The sequence below is a fragment of the Phacochoerus africanus genome, chromosome 3 (genome assembly GCF_016906955.1).
Source record: "Phacochoerus africanus isolate WHEZ1 chromosome 3, ROS_Pafr_v1, whole genome shotgun sequence".
Lineage (NCBI taxonomy): Eukaryota > Metazoa > Chordata > Mammalia > Artiodactyla > Suidae > Phacochoerus > Phacochoerus africanus.
This window is the reverse complement of record NC_062546.1, coordinates 146,966,258-146,986,846: the sequence shown is the minus strand read 5'-3', so window position 1 is coordinate 146,986,846 and position 20,589 is coordinate 146,966,258. Positions and strand designations below refer to the sequence as shown.

Below are 20,589 nucleotides of genomic sequence, written 5' to 3'. Positions count from 1 at the left end.
CTTTCTTAGATTGGTGTGGAATGGTTTGTGTGAGACACTGCCCATTGCCTCTCCAGGGAACCTCGATTGCAGTTGGACACAGGGCCACTCAGGAGGCAAAGCATTGTCTTCCGGACTCTCATGCAATCAGGGTGATGGCCACATGACTCAATCCTGGCTAATAAAGTATAATGTGGCTTAAAGCCAGTTCACCTAACCTGGGAGGGGTGGTGGGAGGGGACACTTTTTTGTCTTTCTTTATTCTTTTGTCCTGCTACACAGATGTGCTGACTGGAGTCCAGCAGCCATTTAGAACCACAAGGAGACCTTGAGGATGGAAAGGATGTGTGCTAGGATAGTGATGCAGAAAGACAAGAGTCTGAGTTCCTAAAGAAACTGAAAATTGTGGCTCCCGATACCAGCTTTGGCCTCCCTACCATCACATCTTTTTGTGAAAGGGAAACACACTTTTATGCTTTCATCTGGATTAAACTACAACTATTTGGGGGGGGGTATATTACATGTAACGGAACTTAACCAAATAAATGAGACTCACAAAGACCTTTACACCGTGAGCCTTTCTTGCCTCTCCAGACTTGTCATATCTGACTCTTCATGCAAGTACTCAAATCCCTCCAACTCTCTTTTTCTCTCATGCACACACAGATGCGCACGCACACACACACACACACACACACACACACACTACAGACTCCCATCTTCATATCTTTACCCCTGCTGTTCCTTCTACTACCTGGAACTCTCTCTCTTTTAACCTTCTTGCTTTCTTATGTCTAATGCTTACTGGTTTGTTTCAGACATCACTTCTTCAGACTTACAGGTGTGGTACAGGATCCTTCACTGTCACTTCCCAGCCTGGCTTAGGTGCCCCTCCTAAGTCCTTCTTCTGTATGCTGTGCTTGCAGGCTTTTCAGTCTCATACCTCATACTTTCCTTGTTTCTTCCTTTCAGTTCTCCACTCGCCTGTGAGAGCTGGGCCATGTAGGTGCCTATTTGAAATGAATAACTTGCCCTCTAATTTCTCTTGCCTCTGCTTTCAAATTCATGTCTAGTCAATGGAAGAAGTTTTAACTCACAGGGTTTAGTGACTTGACCAAGGATGGTTTTACAATCTGTTTGCCTATATTCCTGTTTTCTTTCCCATGTCGTGGCATATGTATGGGTGGGGTGACTTTATTTGAGATGGGAGAAACCTGCTGAAATGGAACCCTCCCCTCTGGGAGATGGGTGAGTGCATACAGCAGTTTCCTAGGTACTCTTACAAGTTTTCTTACGATCGGCCACAAATATAGGAACCTGTGCCACACATTGTTAGTGTCCGTTTGGAAATTTTCTCATATCCTAGGCTAAGGCATTGCAAATCCAAATCTTCACCCTATAAAAGATTTGAATGGATCTGCTTTCTCTCTGGAGATGTCCAGTCCCTTTAATGGGCCTCACAGAACTCTCTCCTAGTCCTTCAGTCTCATCTCTTACCACCATTTTGTCATTTCCTTTGCACACTGAAGTGCTCGTCCTTCTGGGACAGCTCATAGCGCTTCTCACCTCCAAACCTTTCTTCAGCTCTTTCCTCTGCCCGGATTGTCTCCCCTTCTTTCTCAAAATGTTAACTTCACCTATTGGTTACAGCCCTTGGACCTTGACTCAGTGGCCTCCTCTCCCCAGAATTCTGCCTCAGGCCCCCAGCGGCTGTTAGCTGTGGTTCCTCAACCCCAAATACCCTGTGCTCAGCTCACCCTTGCCTCAGCAGTTAATGACTCTGCTCCAGTTCCTTCAAAGGCAGGAACTGCCCCTTGTTCATCTTTGAATCTTCCCAGTGCCTAGCACATAGCAAGTGTGACTATTTCCCTGAAGTAATAAATAAGTGAAATATCAAATGCAAATGCCCTGAGGCCCATGCAGATCACCTGATTGCACATTTTTTTCTGGCTTCACTCTGATAAACCATCAGTTTTCCCCTTTGCAGATTTCCGCATCCTGGATGGAACTAATGATTCAGTCAGCTCAGGTGAGAGTTTGGAGGGACACCTGAGGAGCTAGCCTGGTATTGGAGGAGGCAGTGGGACTGATTATAAACCATTTACTTAAGCAGAAAATTTGGCCCTCCCCCTCGGTTCTGAGCTTTTTCACAGTTCCCTGTCTTGCTCCATCACATCACAGAGGGATTTGGTGTGTTCACTTGGGCTCCAGAGAGTGAGCTCTATCATTTGCCCAGAGCATAACCTGATATCCTAGGAACCCTTCACCTGGAGAAACGGAACCAGCCCTTAGAAGTTCTTTAATGGAGGTGTCACTGTCTAGGTGTGTCTGAAACACTTGGCTGCCATCTCTCCAGACTGGGTTCCCAGATGGAAAAAGTCCCAGAGATTCACATGTGGGGGTCTAGCTGGTACTGATAAAAGCTGCTTAGAACCTGTGTGATCGTAGGTAAATTACTTGACCTCTCTTGGTTTAGTCTCATAAAAAGCATGAAAAGGATGTTCCCTAGTGGTGCAGTGGGTTAAGGATCCGGCATCGCTGTAGCTGTGGTACAGGTCGCAGCTGCAATGCAGGTTGGGTCTATGGCCCAGGAAATTTCACATGCTGCAGGTGTGGCCAAAAAAAAGAGTCATTTGGATTAATCCATTGAAAAAAAAAAGCATGAAATGCCTATGTCATAGGGTTAATGGGAGGACTAAATTAGATAAATTATGTAAAGAGACTTGCAGAGGCAAAGTCTATAAGTAAGTGCTTATAAATGTCAGCTGCTATTATTATTGTTGTCATAATACTGGTCTGTGGTGTCTACAAAGAACCAATCTTGAGAAGAGAACTCAGACAGAAAAATGTCCTGGAGGCAAACTGAAATGAAAATGTAAACCAGAGTCTCGGCGTAGGAATTCAGAATCATTTTATTAAGGAAGACTTTGTCTCATTTAATGATCTAAAAAATGAAACGAAAACCAGAGATTGCATGAAAAATTTGAATCTGTTTTCAGGTTGCACCATTATTACTACTTTTTTTCTTGTCTCCCCTTTTTTCGCTTTCACCCTTTTCCCCGTGCAGAAGTGATCTCTTGGGTCCCTCGTGTTGATTTGGCTCAATTATCTTTCAGTGCTGCTCTGCCCTATTTATAGGAAGTGGCAGGAGCTTTCTCCCTTCCCCAGGGATCTCACTCCTCTTTTCACAGAGGACATTCTGACAGGAAGTGGTCCTTGTTTCTTTTAAATGCTCAGCTGTCTTGCCTACCTTAGAAGATATGACTGGCCTCACCTTTCTGGTCAAGGGACTGCTTTCTACTCAGGAAGCTTGAGACGGAGCACAGGGCAGATGATAGGCAAAGCCAGGGAACACCTTCGTTCCAAAGGAACCTCGACAGGAGGGAATCCTGGTCCCAACATGCAGGTAAGTAATCATGCCAGTTTGCTGTGGAGGCATTGGTGGCATGCCCGCATTTTTGCCTCCTCCCTCTCTGCGGGCTGTTTCACTGCCTCCTTTGCTGACTTCTTCTCTTCTGCTGGTCCTTCAGTGTTCATGTTCCTCATGGCTCTGTTCCTGGGCCTGGGCTCTTACTCTTCACTTTCCGTGCGCCATCTCAACCATCCTGGGGCAACAGGAAGAAGATGTGTCTCCCAAGCTCCAGACAAATACATGCAACTACCTTCTGAGTTCCTACCTGGATATCCCATAGGGCGCTCAAACTCAATATAACAAAAATCACACATTCCTCCTCCCTCGGATTTGCTTCTTCCTCAGTGTTCCCTCTCTCGGTAAATGGCCCTGCTCTCTAAGCTGTTACCCAAGCAGCAACCTGGAAGTGGACCTTGACTTTTCACTCCCCCGCCCCTCCCACCTATTCAGTCAATCACTAATTCCCGTCATCTCCTTTAGTTCTTTTCTACATTCCACAGACATCAGAGAGTCCAGGCCACCACATCCTCTCTCCTATGCCAGTGCAGAAATTCCCTTGCTGCCTTCTCTGCTTCTAGGCTTATTCCAATCCATAGTTTGTCCTGCAGCTAGTTGGATAGTCTAGCAATGAAAGCTGCCCTGATGTAACACTTTCCTCTTGTCCTAAGGATGATACCCAGACACTTAAACATGCTCTAAGGCCACGATTTGACCTTGAGCTAGCTGCCAGCTGCATCTCTTCTCAGCTCCCTCCTATTTTTGTGCTCCACTTACAATGAGCTTCATTCAGTTCCTCAAATGTCCCCATGCTTTTTCTGACTTCTGCATCTTTGCAGATGCTAGTCCCTCTGGCTGTAGCATACCCCACCTTTGGTGTCTAGGTCCCCTCTGTCCCTCCTTTACCTCCCAGCTTAAATACCAATTCCTTTAGGAGCCCTTTCCTGGCCCCTAAGCTTGACTCACCCCCTGGTAAGTGTTCCCATAGCTCTCCCTACCTCTACCAGCATAAAATGCAGCACAACTGGCACCAGTTCAAGATTTGCCTTTCTTGATAGTGTTGGAGAGCAGGGAATGTATCTGTCTTATTCAATTGTATTTCATTGTCTGGCATGCTGGGTATAGTCATTGCTCAATAAGTATTTATTGAGTATTTAAGTAAATGAATACAAATAACTAAAGAATAATATCTCTTATTTTGAATTTTTCTGATCATCAATAAGATTAAACTGTTTTGGTATGTGTTTCTTAGTAATTTGTTGTTTTAGTTGCCATTTCATATTCTTGGCCTATTTTTCCTTATTTTTTGTTATTAAGTGTTAAGAACTTTCTGTAAATTAAAGATATTAGTTCCTTTATATTTTATAAATAATTTTTCTGATATATCCTTTGTGTTTTTTTTTACTTTTGTTATTTTTTTCCTTATAAAGCCTTTGAATTATCACAAATTTGAATTGACCAATCTTTTGCATGAGGATTAGAAAGGGTCCCCATATAGGCATATGTTTGTATTTGCAAGGAAGGATGCTTGACTTATTTTCCTCTGTGGGTTGATATGGAGGGGAGTGCCTGTGAGGAAACATTTATCTCTTACTTTGCTATAAGGTTGTAAAGTTTTTTGTAGAGGCTTTTGTTTTCAAACAAAAATATTTAAGGCTGACTCTTAAGACTTCCATTTCCTGAAGATGGAGTAGATATCTTTTTCTGTATTCCTCCTGCTTAGCAAAACTGAAAACCCTAGACATTATTTAAAAAGACTCTGAGAGATAGAAAGAGGAGGCAGATCATCTAGGGAATTTGCAACCCCAGGAAAAACATGGTGGTGAGTTCCTGGGTTTCTCTTGCATTTTATATCCCCGTTTTGGAGTTGAAGAAGGCATTGTAACCCAGAAATGCCAAGGGGCACAAACATAGACCCAACAAAAGCCTGCTCTCTCTAGTTAAAGAGCCAGGGAAAAGGCAGCCTAGCAAGACAGAAAATGTTTAGACAATAACCACTCTACTCTAGTAAAACATCAAAGAGGAAACTGTGGCTGCACTCCCACCCATGCCAGCAAAAGCTAGGTTGGGCGGGTTACTTCCCTCCTTCCTAGGCTGTAACAAGTCACCTCAATCTGGTCCTCTCCCTCCACCCCCACCCTTCCCTGTTCCAGGGTGGTGTCAGAGAAGGCCAAGTAGGGAGCTGAGATTTTTCAAAGTCCCCTCCCTGCAAGTGTCATTGGAGACCACGTGAGGAGACAGAACTTCCTTTCCCTATCACAGTAATAAGACTTCTTTCTGTTCCACACTGGGGTAGTGTCAGAAAAAGACTCCACTCTTCCAGTGGAGCATCAGGACTTTCACCATCACCGAGGGGTAAATGAGGTCATTCCTACTGCAGTGATGGTGGAGGCCACAAGGGGAGCCAGCATGCCCTCAACCCTCTGCTGTCAGTGGAGGCCTGACTTCTACCTCCACTTGACAATAATGAGGCAATCCCCTGCTTTCGTTGTGTCAGAAAAAGCCAGCTAAGATAGAAAGTTTAGATAAGATCCAGGGTCTTCTAACTTAAAATGCAAATGTTCAGGTTTCAATTGAAAGTTATTTCTTATACCAAGAACCAGAAATATCTCACACTGAATGAAAAAAGACAATAAGTAGATGCTATAGTAATTTCCTAGGAATGCTGTAACATCATCCCTAAAAAACTTAGCATAAAACAATAGAAGTTTATTCTCTCACAGTTCTGGAGGCCAGAAATACAAAATTAAGGTGTCAGCAGGGATGCACTTCAAAGGTTCTAGGAAAGAGTCTGTTCTTTGCCCTTTCCAGCTTCTAGTGATTGCAGTTATTCCTTGGCTTATAGCTGTATCACTCTAATATCAGCTTCCATGCACACATTGCATGCTCTTCTGTATTTCCCTCATAAGGACACCTATAACTAGATTAAGTCCTGCCTGGATAATCCAGGATGATCTCTCCAACTCAAGATCCTTAATTACATCTGCAACAAACCCTTTTCCCAAATGAGGTAACATTCGCAGAAATTAGTATGTGGATATATCTTTTTTGGGGGGATTTCTGCCATTTACCTCACTATGGGTGCCAACATTGATATGACAGAGGTGTTAGAATTATCAGACAAAGATTTTAATGTAGGCATGATAAAAATACTTTGATGACCAGTTATGAATGTGGTACAAACAAATGTAAAAATAGAAGGCCTCACAGAGAAATAGAAAGTCTCACCAAAGAAATAGAGGATATCAGGAAAAGTCAAGTGGCAAATTAGAAGATACAATATAGAAATAAAAAGCTTAGTGATTGGCCCATCAGCAGAATGGAGAAGACAAAAGAAAGAGCCAGTGAACTGGAGACTAGAACAATAAAAATAATCCAATCAGTATGACAGAAAGAAAATAGATTGAAGAGAAAGGGGTGGGGAACTGAAATACACAGAGACTCAGGTACCTATGGAACTAAGACAGAAGATCTAACATTCATGTCATTGGAGTTCCAGAGTGAGAGGAGAGAGAAGGTGAGGCTAAACAAGTACTCAAAGAAATAATGACCTGTAACTTTTTGAATTTAACAAAAGACATAAACCTACAGATTAAAGAAGCTGAGAGAAACTCAGTCAAGATAAAGCCAAAAAAAGCCATACCAAGACATATTATAATTAAATGTTTGAAAACTAAAATCAAAGAAAACATCTTAAAAGCAGCCATAGGAAAACAGTTTCTTATTTATAGGTAAAAGGCAATTCAAATAACATTGTATTTCTCACCATAAAATGTGAAGAAAGAAGTACCACAAAATTTTTCAAGTTCTGAGAGAAAACCATCAGTCCAGAATCTTGTGCCTGGTGAAAATATCCTTCAGGAATGAAGGGGGAATCAAGACATTTTCAAATGAAAAAAAAAAAAAAAGAGAGAGAGAGAATTTGTCTTCAGCAGACTATCTTAAAAGATGGCTAAGGGACGGTCACTACACAGAAAGGAAATAATAAAAGACAAAACTCTGGAACACCAGGAGAGGAGGAAGAACACAGTAAGCAAAAATATGTGTAAATACAGTAGGCTTTCCTTTTCCTCTTGAGTTTTCTGAATTGTGTTTGATGATTGAAACAAAAATTATACCAATGTCCAATATTTTGAATATATCCTGAGGAATATTTAAGGCAATAATATTTTAAATTGAGGTGATTAAGAGGATGTAAAGAGAGGTAAGATTTCTATACTTTATCCAAACTGGTGAAATCCTGACACCTGTAGACTGTGATGTTATGTACATTTCATGTAATATCTGGAGCAACCACAGAAAAAGCTATTATACAAAGGGATAAATTAAAAAATGTTATATATATAGAAATCAAAATAGAATCTAAAAATATGTTCAGAAAAAGAAAAACCTATCAACTAATGAACAAAAAAAAAAAAGCAAGAAAAAAAAAACCAGGAAACAAAAATAAAATGGCATTTTTAAGCACTAACCAACATGTCAGTAATTACATTAAATGTAAATGGTCTAAATATATCATTTAGTATATTTAGTGGACTAAAAAGATAACCCAACTATATGCTATCTACATACAGCATGAAAATATACTTCAAATATTATATAGGCAGGTTGAAAGTAAAAGGATAGAAAAAATACCATTCATGCATTAATCAAGATAGCAAGAGTAGATATATTAATATCAGGGTAAAGAAAATTAGTAGAGACAGAAACATGATAGAAGGGTCAGTCTACTAAAAAGACACAGTAATCCTAAGTGTTTATTCTCCAAAGAGCAGAGCTGCAAAATATGTGAAGCAAGAACTGATATAATTAAAAGGGTAAATAGAAAAATCCACAATTATAGTTGGATTCTTAACAATTGATAGAACAACTAGACAGAAATTCAGCAAGGTTATAGAAGGACTAAACAACATCATCAATCAACAAAATCTAATCACCATTTGTAGAATATTCCACCCAACAATGCTGGTGAAAATGAAGAGAAACTGGATTATCACACGTTGCTGAAGGGACTATAAAGTGGTTATAGCCACTCTAGAAAATAGATTGGCAGCTTCTTAAAATACTAAACATGAAACTATCATATAACTAGCAATTGTACTCTTGAGCATTTATCCCAAAGAATTTAAGGCTGTGTCCATACAAGATGTGCATTAATGTTAACAGCAGCTGTATTTGCAATAACCAAAAACTGGAAACAACCCAACGTCCTTCAGTGGGTACATTCATAACCACGGAATACTACTCAGCAATAAAAAAGAACATATATTGATACAGAACAGTCTGGATTAATCTCCAGGGAATTATGCAGAGTGAAAAAAGCCAGTGCCAAAAGGTTACATACTGTATTGTTCCATTTAGATAACATTCTTGAAATGACAAAATTATAAAGTGGAGACTAGACTAGTGGCTGCCAAGGGTTAAAGAGGAGGTGTAGGTGGGAGGGAGGTGGGTTTGGCTATAAAAGGGCAATATCTGGATTCATGATGATTGAGATGTTCTGTCACTTGACTTCAGTGTCAATATCCTGACTGTGGTGTTGTATAAAGTTTTGCAAAATGTTACCCCTTTACTTACATGAGATCTATTATTCTTACAACTCCGTGTGAATTTATAATTACGTCAAAATAAAAATATAATTAAAAAGCCCACTAAAACCAGACTTTAGAATAGTTTTACTTAATGCTTTCAAGGTAAAACACAGAAAAATTAATTTGGATTGTGTTAATATTAACAGTTGAATTTTGATAGTATAGGATTCCTTTGAACTATTTAACTTACTATTTCTGTGTGGTTAATTTCTGGATATGTTGGGGTTTGGGTTTTGTTTTTTGTTTTTTGTTTTTTTTTTTTTTGCTCTATTTTGTTTATTTCTTTTGAGAAACCATGCCTTTAAGAATCTCAAGAAAGATTTTTTTTAAGTGTAATGCAGCATTTGGAAAAGAATTATGCTTCTTTAATAATTCAAATTACAATTGGCCTCTATCTGCCCAAAGTTAAGGAATTAGCAGAAAATGCTTACAGCTTAGAAAAGACTAAGTTCAGATAATTGTACTCTTGGCTGCAATAAACCTAAGTTTTTTACAAAATACTGTGTTCTTGGAAGCAAAACACAGAAAACTGCACCGTAATACCCTTGCTCTGTCATGAATGGGGTTATATTATGAGTAAATCACATCCTGTACACGTCTTGGGACATAAGCTGCTTCATTCTTCATTCACGGAGGCCCCATAGCCTTGTTTTTGATATCGCTAGTTTAAGTTCAGAAATCAGTGAGAACAGAATGAAATTGTAGCCTTGTTCCACTTGGGCTCCTGTTAGTAAGGCCAGCATGGTGGGCTGGAAGAGTATGGGCCTGGGGGTTACTGGGTCTACAGTCAACTCTACCTCTCTCATTTACAAGCTAAGTGGCATTGGGAAAGTCAGTAGAACTTCCTGAGCTTAGAATTTTTTATTTGTAACAAAAGAAAAATCATATCCTCTACCTAGGATAATGAGAAATGGAGAGAAAATATGTATAATTAGACCTCATATTATGAGCCCAATAAGTGATCACTCTTACTATTATTGTTACTTGGGCTTGTTACATGCTAGGCTGTGTTTCTGTTTATCTTTGATTTATCCTTCCAACTGGTTTGTGAGTACCGAGAGGGCAGACCTGCCACTAAACCACTTTTATAACGCTCACATCCCTCAGGTTAATGTCGTGCACTCAGTAGGGGCTAAGTGAAAATATTAGTTGCTAAAGAAGATGATACTATAAGTGGAACAATTGAAGGTAACAAATCATGTTGAAGTTCCATTGATACAGCTGTGTTCAAGTTTTAGTGCATTGGAATGAACTTGGAAGCTTAGTAAAACAGATCTCTATTTTCTACCGTCTACCTGAGGCAGTCAGCTACAGCAGGCCTAGGAATCTGCATTTTTAGCAAGCTCCCTGGGTCATTATGATGCAGGTGGTCCATGTACTGATTACACCAAGAGACACCATGCTTTAGTAGATAACCTATGTCATGCTGACTATTACGTTGTAAAGAGGTGCCCATATAATACATAAAATGGGAAATGATGACCACTGAAGTGAAAATTTGGTCTGCAGGGTCATTCAAAAAATCCCCTTTTATCACTGAGGTGCCAGGCAGATATTATAAAACTAATCAAAACTTACTTTTCAGAAGTTAATTAACATGTTTTATGTCCTAGTTATCAAAGCCAAAACTATATATGTACATGCTGTCTTTTTGGCTCCAACTTGCCTAGTGAAGAGAAAATAGAAATGGAATAAAATGCCCACTGGGCATTGGACTGCAAATACATTTATCCTGCAGCAAAGCATTAATTTATAAAGATAACTGCAATGCATTATGCATATAATCCATCCTCATTTGGCCCCCAAACTGGCTCTTAGTGGGATATTTCCTTTCTCTAGCTGCCACTATTTAGGACAATGGCTTGGAACTGGTAACAAAATAATTGTACTTCCTAGAGCGCTACCCTAAAGCACTTTTTTTTTTTTTTTTTTAGTATTAGGAAGAAATGATACAAAATTAAGCAAATCAGAACTGGTGGCAGGAGTTATGTCCTCCTTCCACTGTGGGGGCATAGGGACCATTTAGAGACAGCAAAATAAAAGTGATTTTGTTCTTCATGAGAACAAGCAATACAGAAAAGATCTGTTACTTCCTTTTGGTTTTCATCCAAAGACATCGAAATACTGATTAAGAATAATGCCTGTTTTCAGATGGATGACATATAAAAAAGGGGGAACATTTTCTTGTTAGGCTATAAAACTCGAAGTAATAATTTTGACTTCTCTTCCATCCTTACATTATTTATAAAACTACTTCTATTAATATATAAATTATCCAAAATAAAATATAAATCAGTTTACCAAGAACTCACAGTTCTGTAGAAGCTACTGGTATCTAATCTATGTATTCTGGAACTCAATGATAATCCAAGTCCTTGACTCTAACATGGGTTCTAAAGTAAAATGAATCTATCTGGCCCCTCTTGTAGGCCATCTCAAATATTTCCCATTCCTGAGTGTGTGTATATATATACATACATATATATATATATATAGTGGCTTTTGGAAAAAATACATTCTTGGGTCTTGAATCTGTTCCAACTTTGCAATAATTACAGTAATTACAAAGATAAAGGGTAAAAGTCACAAAGTGCTGGCTGGGACATTCCAGAGCAGGAGAAAGCTTGGCGCCATTTTTATAGTTATGCCTGTTAAGATTTAATAGACGGAAAGTTTCATTAGTGAGCTGTGCTGCAATTAACTTCAAGGAGGTTCCAGACTACTGTATGTTGCTGTTACTGACAGAAAACTGTTTAGATTTTCCTCTTGAAAGAGTGTATAGGATTTTCAACACTTCAGTTATAAAAGGTTGTAAGAGGCACAATTTTATAAGATTTAATGTAGCGTTTAATTTTTCCTTATCATAGAACATATAGTAATAATAGACTTATTCTTCAGTGAACGTGCCTATTGTTGACTATCAGGGAATGAGTCATTCGGGAGTGTATTATTGTTATTATTATTAATTAGTTTAGATAGAATGAAGGTACAAAAATCTTTGTACTTCTTTTCTCTATCTTGCCTCCCAACTCATAAAGTCATGCCCTGGAGTTCCTGTTGTGGCTTAGTGGAAACGAATCTGACTAGCATCCATGAAGACACAGGTTGGATCCCTGGCCTTGCTCAGTGGGTTAAGGATCTGGCAATTGCTGTAAGCTGTGGTGTAAGTCACAGACATGGCTTGGATCCCGAGTTGCTGTGGGTGTGGTATAGGCTGGTAGCTGTAGCTCCGATTTGACCCCTGGCCTGGGAACCTCCATATGCCTTGGGTGCAGCCCTAAAAAGACAAAAACAAACAAACAAAAACAACCAAAAAAAAAAAACATAAAAAAAAGTCATGTCCTAACAGGATTGTGGCTAATTTGAAAACTGTTACTTCTTTAAATCAAAGATTTTCCTAAACCACACATTTCGCCTTTATTGTAAAATGCTTGCTCTCACCTCTGATAAATGGGCAAATCCCAGAGGATAAAGACTGGGAATCCAGTGACTTGTTTTTCTCTAGTGGATGGTTAGGGTCCAGTCTGCATTTGGAACTTTGAGTCTAGACCTTAGAGAAGAGTGTCCATAGGCATAACTTTGCAGACTCCTCCTTGTTGGAGGTTAAAGTGGATGTTCCCCTTTACAGTATAAGCAAACTGTTGAAGGTCATCCAAGGTTATTCCTCATCTCTGGGTTTTGTGTCCTTCAGAAGACTTTACCTAGCATGTCATTTGATTTCTCTATCCTACTCTGATATGGCTAAACTGTTACGGTCCTCATTGTTATATTTTACTGTATTAAACAGCAGACTGCTATGGGTCTTTTAATGACTTAAAGAATGAGACCTGCATTTTATGACTTTTAAAACCTGTCTTAATACTCTTTCTTCCACCCGCCTCCTGCCATTCTACATGTGTTTTCCTTAATAGGCTGCAGACTTTTTAGGTGTGGTAAGCATGTAACCATGATAGGCACTTTCAGAGACATGTTAGCTTTTTCAGACACAAGGACACTGTTTGGTGTCTGGGAACAGTAATTTAGTTTGACAAGTGGCTATGAAATACCTAAAAAAAACAAGAGTTTTAACCTACGTGGAATTATCCCACAATCAGTGTTTGTTGCTGTCCAAGCATCACCAGTGCATCAGTTTTTTTACCTGAGTGTGTAGTCTGGAAGTGGGGGACATATTATTTTACCTTGTGCCATGTGGTAGCACATTTTTGCTGTATTATAGATGGCGGAAGACTGTAGTCTGTCTATTCGACTAAACTTCTCCCTAAAATTGGGGTGTCCCTAGAGTCCCACCTCCTCCCCAGTAAAGTTATAGACCCTCATTTTCCTTATTCTTTAATTCATCAGACTTAGCCACACCATGTCCCAAAATGGGACAAGGATGTGAAGAATGGCAGGAAGTCATGCTCAGAGATTCGACAGTCCCTCAGGAGGTTCCAGGATGGGATGGAGATCAAGGCACAGGGCCCCATCAGGAGAGGTTCCCCACAACCCTTTCCACACACCAGTTTTCTGTACTTTGGTGCCTTTTGATGTTTTAGAAATGTAGGCTCTGGGTCTTGGGTTTTTTTTTTTTTTTAATCTTTTTTTGGTTTAGTTCTGAGAGAAAATCATTAATACTTGGGTTAAGGTTGGGTCAGAGTTTAAGAGATCAGTATGTTTACTCGGGTTTTATGTATTTATGGTTGGTTTTAGTTTCTGCTCTTAAACACCAGCAGCAAATTCTTGGAGTTTGTGAAGCATTGCGTCATTTTCTTTCTGTCTTTTTGTGACATAGTGTTTGGATAATGCAGTTGGAAATCAGACTAGGAATTAAAGTCTCTTTGTCACAACTGAGTGAGTTTTGACCTCAGGTGCAGTACCTTGCATTATGTTATATATATATATATTTTAACTTCTCTGTTAATCAACTTGTTTATCAGTTTTCTCACAGGAGGGTAGTTAGAATTAATTAATCTTTAAAAAGCAGGTAGGCAATGTAACATTATTAGAACTGGTTTGTGTATGTCAAATGGATTGCTGCATTTTGCATATTTAACTATCTTTATTGGTCTGCATTCTCATTTGAAGAAACATTTAACTTTTTATAAGCAAGGATAGTATAATATACAATACTACTAAGCCTAATATTCAAGAATGTTTTCATACATGTCTTAGTATTAATTAGGGAACAGTTCTTGTTTGACATGTTTACTTTTAATTCTTAATAGGTTTCCAAGTGGGGTAATGCAGTAAGTACCCAGAAAAACTAACAATTATCTAGTCTAAAGAGCTTTGGATTTCACTGTAAAATTAAAATTGTGTGGAAATTGTGTTTTCGTTCTACTCATATTAACCTTTTCTTATCCATATTAGCTAAAGGTTAACTTGTTCTTGCCATTTTTATGAAGTGAGAAGCAGGAACTTAGTCTTTTTATGAAAGGAAGCACAGGAGTGCCAAGCATTCATTAGAGATTGAAATTAGAAGCGACTGTGAGATTAAGTTAGAACGTAGCTTATTGTACAAGGCCAATTTGGACTTTTCTAAGTGCTGATATTAGGAAGCATGAGCATAATTGCATATATGAAATTTACTTTCGTTTTACCCTGTCTGATGCCAGCACCGATTGGGAGACAGGAAGCTGTGACTTTCTGGGAGGGAACTGCATCTGCACGGGTGGGTGTCGCTGCCCCCAGGCAGCAGAGTGGGCAGGGTCTGTTTTAAGTTAGCCCAGTGAAGGAGGAAGACAGTGCCTGTTCTTTTCTTTTTTTATTGTCTTGGTTTCACACTGTGTTCCTAAGTAGCTAACTTTGTTTCTGTGCCCCTCACAATTGAACAATAAGGCCAAAGGAAAGGTTATTAGTATCATCATAAAAGGGCAGAGTGGACAGGGATTGTTACGTTTCTAGATCTCATTTCACAAGGACTCAGGCAAAGAGAGATCCTGCCCCGGGTGAGTAGCTGGTTATCTGGATGGGACCCTCATCTCCAGCGATTGTAAGCTTTTAGTAATGGTACTGTCTCCCAGAAATCTGAGAAAACAAAAATGGGAAATAACTCTTTTTTGTTAGACTTTTTAAAAGCTGATTGGATATACTTTTAAAGAGAATTCTCTCTAAAGAGAATAGGAGAAACTCAACCTTTTAAAATACTAGTTTCCAGTTAGTGGGGTGAACCTTTCGCTAGAATTCGTCCCATAATTTCTAAATGAGTGAACAGAAATAAGAAAGGTATTATACTATTTTATGCTGAATTAACCTCACTATATACTGCTAAAGATCTATCTCTGGAGACACATCATAAAAACTAAGCACTTTTACCACCACGGCAGTATTAAAAAGTATTTCATATTTTACTACTAGGGTGTAAAATTACTAATCAAGGGTGGGAAATGACCAGGAGAAAACAGGAGAAAAAGAGATTCATTGAAACACACTGAAATATGCCAGGCTTTCATTGAATGTATTCTCCCCTTCATCTTTTAGGGCCAGCACCTTTTAAATAGAAGACAGTCTGTTTAGAATAATGCAAGAGCATAATAAATAACTGTTGCAAATGAATGAATTCTCTTTTGTGTGGCAGGATCATGAGGCAGAAGAGCTTCTCTAAATGCATCATTGATTTCAATGAAAATGGACCTTCTCCTAGGTTGTGGACCCCTCCAACTGCAAAATTGTTTCCCTACATGCCAACACAAACAATACGACCCTAGAATTAAGGGAATTATCATGTTGGTTATAGAAGGAGGGTGTTGAATTGATGTCTGATTTTCAGTAAATCAAAAAAAAAAAAACTTTTTGAATAAAGGAACAAATAGAGTGATGTAGTTGGTAAACTATCATTGGGAGAACTTTCCACAGGTCCTTGTCATCCTCCAGGGTATCCTTAGAATATACTTCAAGAACCACTCTCCTCAGAGAGAAAGCTGGAAGTCAGGACACTTGTATTGCATGTTGAGTTGCATCATACTATGTTTTATGTGGGCTTCTGAGAGCCTCTCATCTTTCATTTTCTCTCCTTCTTTCATTCCATTTCCTTTATCTGCCAAAAACTATTGGGAAATTTAAGATTGAACTCTTTCCTTCTCATGAAAGTCCATATAGGCTCTGGAGTCAGACTATACATGTTCACATCATCTCACTTTCCACCACTTGCAGTGCCTCAGTTTTCTCATCTGTAAAGTGGGAAGAATGATAGTTTCTGTCCTGGAGAGATTAAATAAATTAATACACATACAGGATTTAGAACAGTGCTTGAAAAGAAATCCTGTTATTATTGTTACTATGTGATAGCTATTGTCTTCAAGTGTCAGTGCAAAGGCTGCATCCTCTGAGCTTTCTTGGTTTCTCTTAGGCAGAGTATTGTACTTTGTGTATAATCCCAGTAGAGCAATTTTTTTTTGTCTTTTTGTCTTTTTTGTTGTTGTAGTTGTTGTTGTTGTTGCTGTTGCTATTTCTTGGGCCGCTCCCGCGGCATATGGAGGTTCCCAGGCTAGGGGTCTAATCAGAGCTGTAGCCGCCGGCCCACGCCAGAGCCACAGCAATGCGGTATCCAAGCTGCGTCTGCAACCTACACCACAGCTCACGGCAACGCCGGATCATTAACCCACTGAGCAAGGGCAGGGACCGAACCCGCAACCTCATGGTTCCTAGTCGGATTCGTTAACCACTGCTCCACGACGGGAACTCCCATGTTTTTTAACAGTTTGTTTCCATGTATATTTCCTCAGTAGATGATAAATCCCTTGAGGTAGGGATGAGAGGATGGCATTTCATTGGTGTATTCCTAACAAAAGCACAGTTCCAGGCATTAAGTAGGCATCCAGTGTTTATGAATGAATGAATCCACAGATGAATGAATGAATACATTTCCCAATATCCATTCTCCTTCTTTCTTTAGCAGTAGAGCCTCCAAATTTTATCAGAGCATATGGCTGCCCGACTAATAACCGCATTTCCCAGCTTCCCTTTTAGCAACGTGTGGCCATGTGATTATATTCTGGCCAATGAGAGGTACATGGAAGTGTGGTATTCCATTTATAGGTTATGCCCTTAGAAAAAGAGATATATCCTCCGTTTTCCCTTTTCCTCCTGCCGATGGCTATAGTGTGCACGTGACAGTGACATCTGAAATAGCCATCACAGACCATGAAATGGATGACCCTTGTTGAGGAGGGCAGAGCAACAAGATGAACAATTCCTGGGTGCTTAATGATGTGGAGCTGCTGTACCAGCCCCAGACAGCTTGTATTCAAATATCTCTCTTATGTGGAGCACTGTTTTGCTATTGCTATTTATTTGTTTTGGTAGTAGGTGGGTCTTTGTTTCACCAGCTGAGTCTAGCTACTAAAACACTGCCCACAGAGCTACATTTACTTGATCTCTGTCCTTTAATAGATAATTTTCTCATGCCGGTAACATTGACTAAAATAGATGAGAATTAGCGTATCATAGCTGATTAGAAGTGAGTAAACATGTGAATTAAATAGAGCAACCGAGGCTTTGGTTTAACTGTTCAAAAAATCATTTAAATATTACTGTGCCTAATTGTTGCTCTGATTGGCGATGGGGGATGAGGGATGAAAGATTAGACAAAAACCTGGGTTACAGGGTTTAGGACAGGAAGAAGTACTTTTCCTAGGAAGTATTCTGTTCAAACCCCATTTGGATGGGCAGGTGGGACAGTTTTCCCAGGCATTTCCCATCATCTCAGGAAAACAACTTTCCTCCCTACCTGGTATCCTGTGGATGAACACTGTGCTTGCCCAAATAACAGGGTCAACCGAAAAAATAGTAGCGCCCTCTTCTATTTGTCATGAACTCCCTTTTGACTTTCTAAGCAAGAACTACTAAACAGAGAACTGCTCAGGTCTCTGGATCAGGGATTCAAGACGATGTGTGGCTGGAAGATAACGGTTTTTTAGTGTCAACAAAGATTTGCCAGGAGATTTACGAAGTTGCTGTTCCCCAGGTTTTCATTGTAAAGGAAAATTGTTCCAGGGAAAATTAAAAGGTGTAGTAACAGCTTCATGGTCACTTTGAGAAGGTATAGAAAAAAGTGATGAAACATGAATATACAGATACACATAGATACAGTTTTGGAACTTTTTATTAACACAACATGCACATAAGAAAGTGTCTGGACTATAAGCAGACAGCCTTATACATACTTACGTACATTGTTTTTAATTTTCGGGAGCCAAACCCACCCATGTTTGCCAGAACACAAATCAAAAACATGCAACATACATTTTAAAAATATGGAGCTACATGGTAAAATGATGAAATAGAGAAAATACTATTTCTCATGAATACCAAATCTTTTCTCCAGTTTCTATAATTTTACATTGTAAGTTGGAAATAGGAGGAACTCATGTTTTCAGATACTTAAATTTTTTAGTTCATTTTTAAACAGAAATATATGAGTGGAATAACACAACTATATTCATAAATAATGGGATTCAGAGCAGTTTATCTCAGCCTCTTCAGCAACAGTCTCCTTGTGAGTTCCACGTATGCTCTGTTTGTCTTCAGCGCTTCTCTCATACTTTAGGCAAGTTACCTTTAAGCTCTCGAGACCTCAGTGTTCACAGGTATATTTTGGGAACAGTAGCTATACACAAGGTTGTGCTGATCAAGTGAGATAATGTTTCGAAGGAGGTTCACGTGACATTGGCACGTAGGAAAACCTCAGTGAATGGTGTTTTATTATTATTATTATTATCAGTGCCAGCATCCACTGATGCTGGGTTTGGGGAAGCTACAGGGCTAGTTACATAATTGTACTGAACTATATAATATTCTTTCTCAGGTGGATGGGCTAGGCCTGAAAAGAGATTGCCAAATACATGTCCCTTCCAGATGAAAAGTGGATCCTTTAGGAACAGGAGGTAAGAGATGTATGGTTTACACGTGGGTTTCTGGTTATGACTGCTTTTAACTGATGAGTTCCCATGTTGGAATTGGTGTAACTCTGGAGAGAATATTTCCAAATGGTTCTCAAGGAATGTCATGTAGCATTTATTAGAGTCACTCCAACAGGGACGCTTCCCACTTGCTTTGATTTAGTGACATTACTGCTGGTTAAAAGCCTTAGGTAAGCCCACACACAGTGGCTGGCGATTTGGATAATTAGCAGGAATGGCAGAGGCCTGTCTCTTTACAAGGAAGTTAGCAGTGACATGCAATTAAAGCAAACCGTGGGTGGATGGATGCTGGGGAGTTCTAAGGATTGTAGTGGGTCGGGAGAAATCAAACCATATATACAGATTTCCCTTTCCTACAAAGGATTTCTGCTTGCTTCTTTTAAAAAGTTCTTCCAGAGGTAACTATGTTCTTTCACACAAACAGAAACAAAAAGAACAACGTAACTCACTCCATCGTTATTTTCCTCCTAATTTTGTGGACCACTATGGCCAGTTGGTGAAGCTGTTTATCCACTGGAATCTTGATGAGGCAAGTGAACTTGAGTCTCATACATTTACGGGGGTGGTGTTTTCTGCTTGAAAAGATGCTTTCACATCTGTTACCTATTAAGATGCCCACAACTGAATGAAGTGAGGTGAGGAGTCGCCATGATGTCCATTTCAAACATCAAGAAATGGAAACTGAGCTCTGAGAACAGATTTGCCTGTTCATTTGTGGGAGAGGAGATTAAAATGCCAGTCATGTGATTCACAGTGCAATACTCTTTCCAACACATGAAACTGTCTTCTCCAGCGTAAGCGTGTGTTCTTATTTCCTGAGCATTTCCAGGGTACAGTTTTCTTTCTTTCCCCTCCTGAGACATTGCAGTGGTCATGAGTACCTCGGAAAATGAACTGAAAGCCCTAGACCTTGTCCTCAGGAAAATGCTCACACATAAAAAGTTGCATCACCTTCAGACCACCTGCTTCTGAAATCTGTGTGGACACAAGTACAGGGTGTGTGGAAAATACTAGTCTGGGTTTATGGGGGCACATGGCTTTCCCATGGTCAGGGGAGAACGAAGGAAAAGCCATCACACCACAAAGGTTTGTTTGGCCCTAGTGGCACTGGGTCCTGCTCAGCTCACATCAGATTGCTTCAACCCTCCCAGCAGCCTTCAAAGATGAGTTTTGTTGGACCCACTTTAAAGATGAGGACACTAAGAACACTGTTCTAGAAATTGAAGCCAGAGGGGCGCTTTGCAGCATGGTGCTCCTCAGCCTCCTAAAGCGGTAATGATCTATTGGTGGTGTGTTACTTTCCTAGTGGCCAGCCCAGGTCTGTGTGGGGTGGTATGGCTGGGAAGGGGGGAAGGAGTTTCCAGAGGCCTTTTAGCAGCAAGAGTTCCTCGGGGAAATCCTTTTCTTGGGGGGTGACAGTTGGGAACTGAAGTGTGAAGACATGTTGAGATACGGGGCTAGGAAAGAACAGAGCGGCATCCATGGGGCGGTCTGTTTCTCTTGGGATGTGTGTTGGATGTCCAGCTGCTGTATTAATTTTTGTCGATTCCATGCTACGTTCTTGCTAACTTGGTGAATGATTCACAAAGTTACTGTAATGGGGTGAGTAGACTCATGGGTAGAGCTGGGGCTGGGAAAAAGAAAAAGGCATGTCCCTACAGTTGGGGTTTCCTGAGCTATAAATCACGGCAGTGTTGCCATTCCCAGCAAT

General features: G+C 39.8%; 1 long non-coding RNA gene across 1 annotated transcript in view; it reads left to right on the top strand.

Moving 5' to 3' along the window:
• The window catches only part of LOC125122229 (uncharacterized), a 75,534-nt gene extending 55,971 nt beyond the window's left edge, over window positions 1–19,563 (top strand). Inside the window, exons 2-3 of the long non-coding RNA XR_007133733.1 lie at window positions 18,764–18,842; window positions 19,303–19,563. This is a non-coding gene — a long non-coding RNA (uncharacterized LOC125122229). The remainder of the gene's footprint in view (window positions 1–18,763; window positions 18,843–19,302) is intronic.
• Window positions 19,564–20,589: the final 1,026 nt, after the last annotated feature.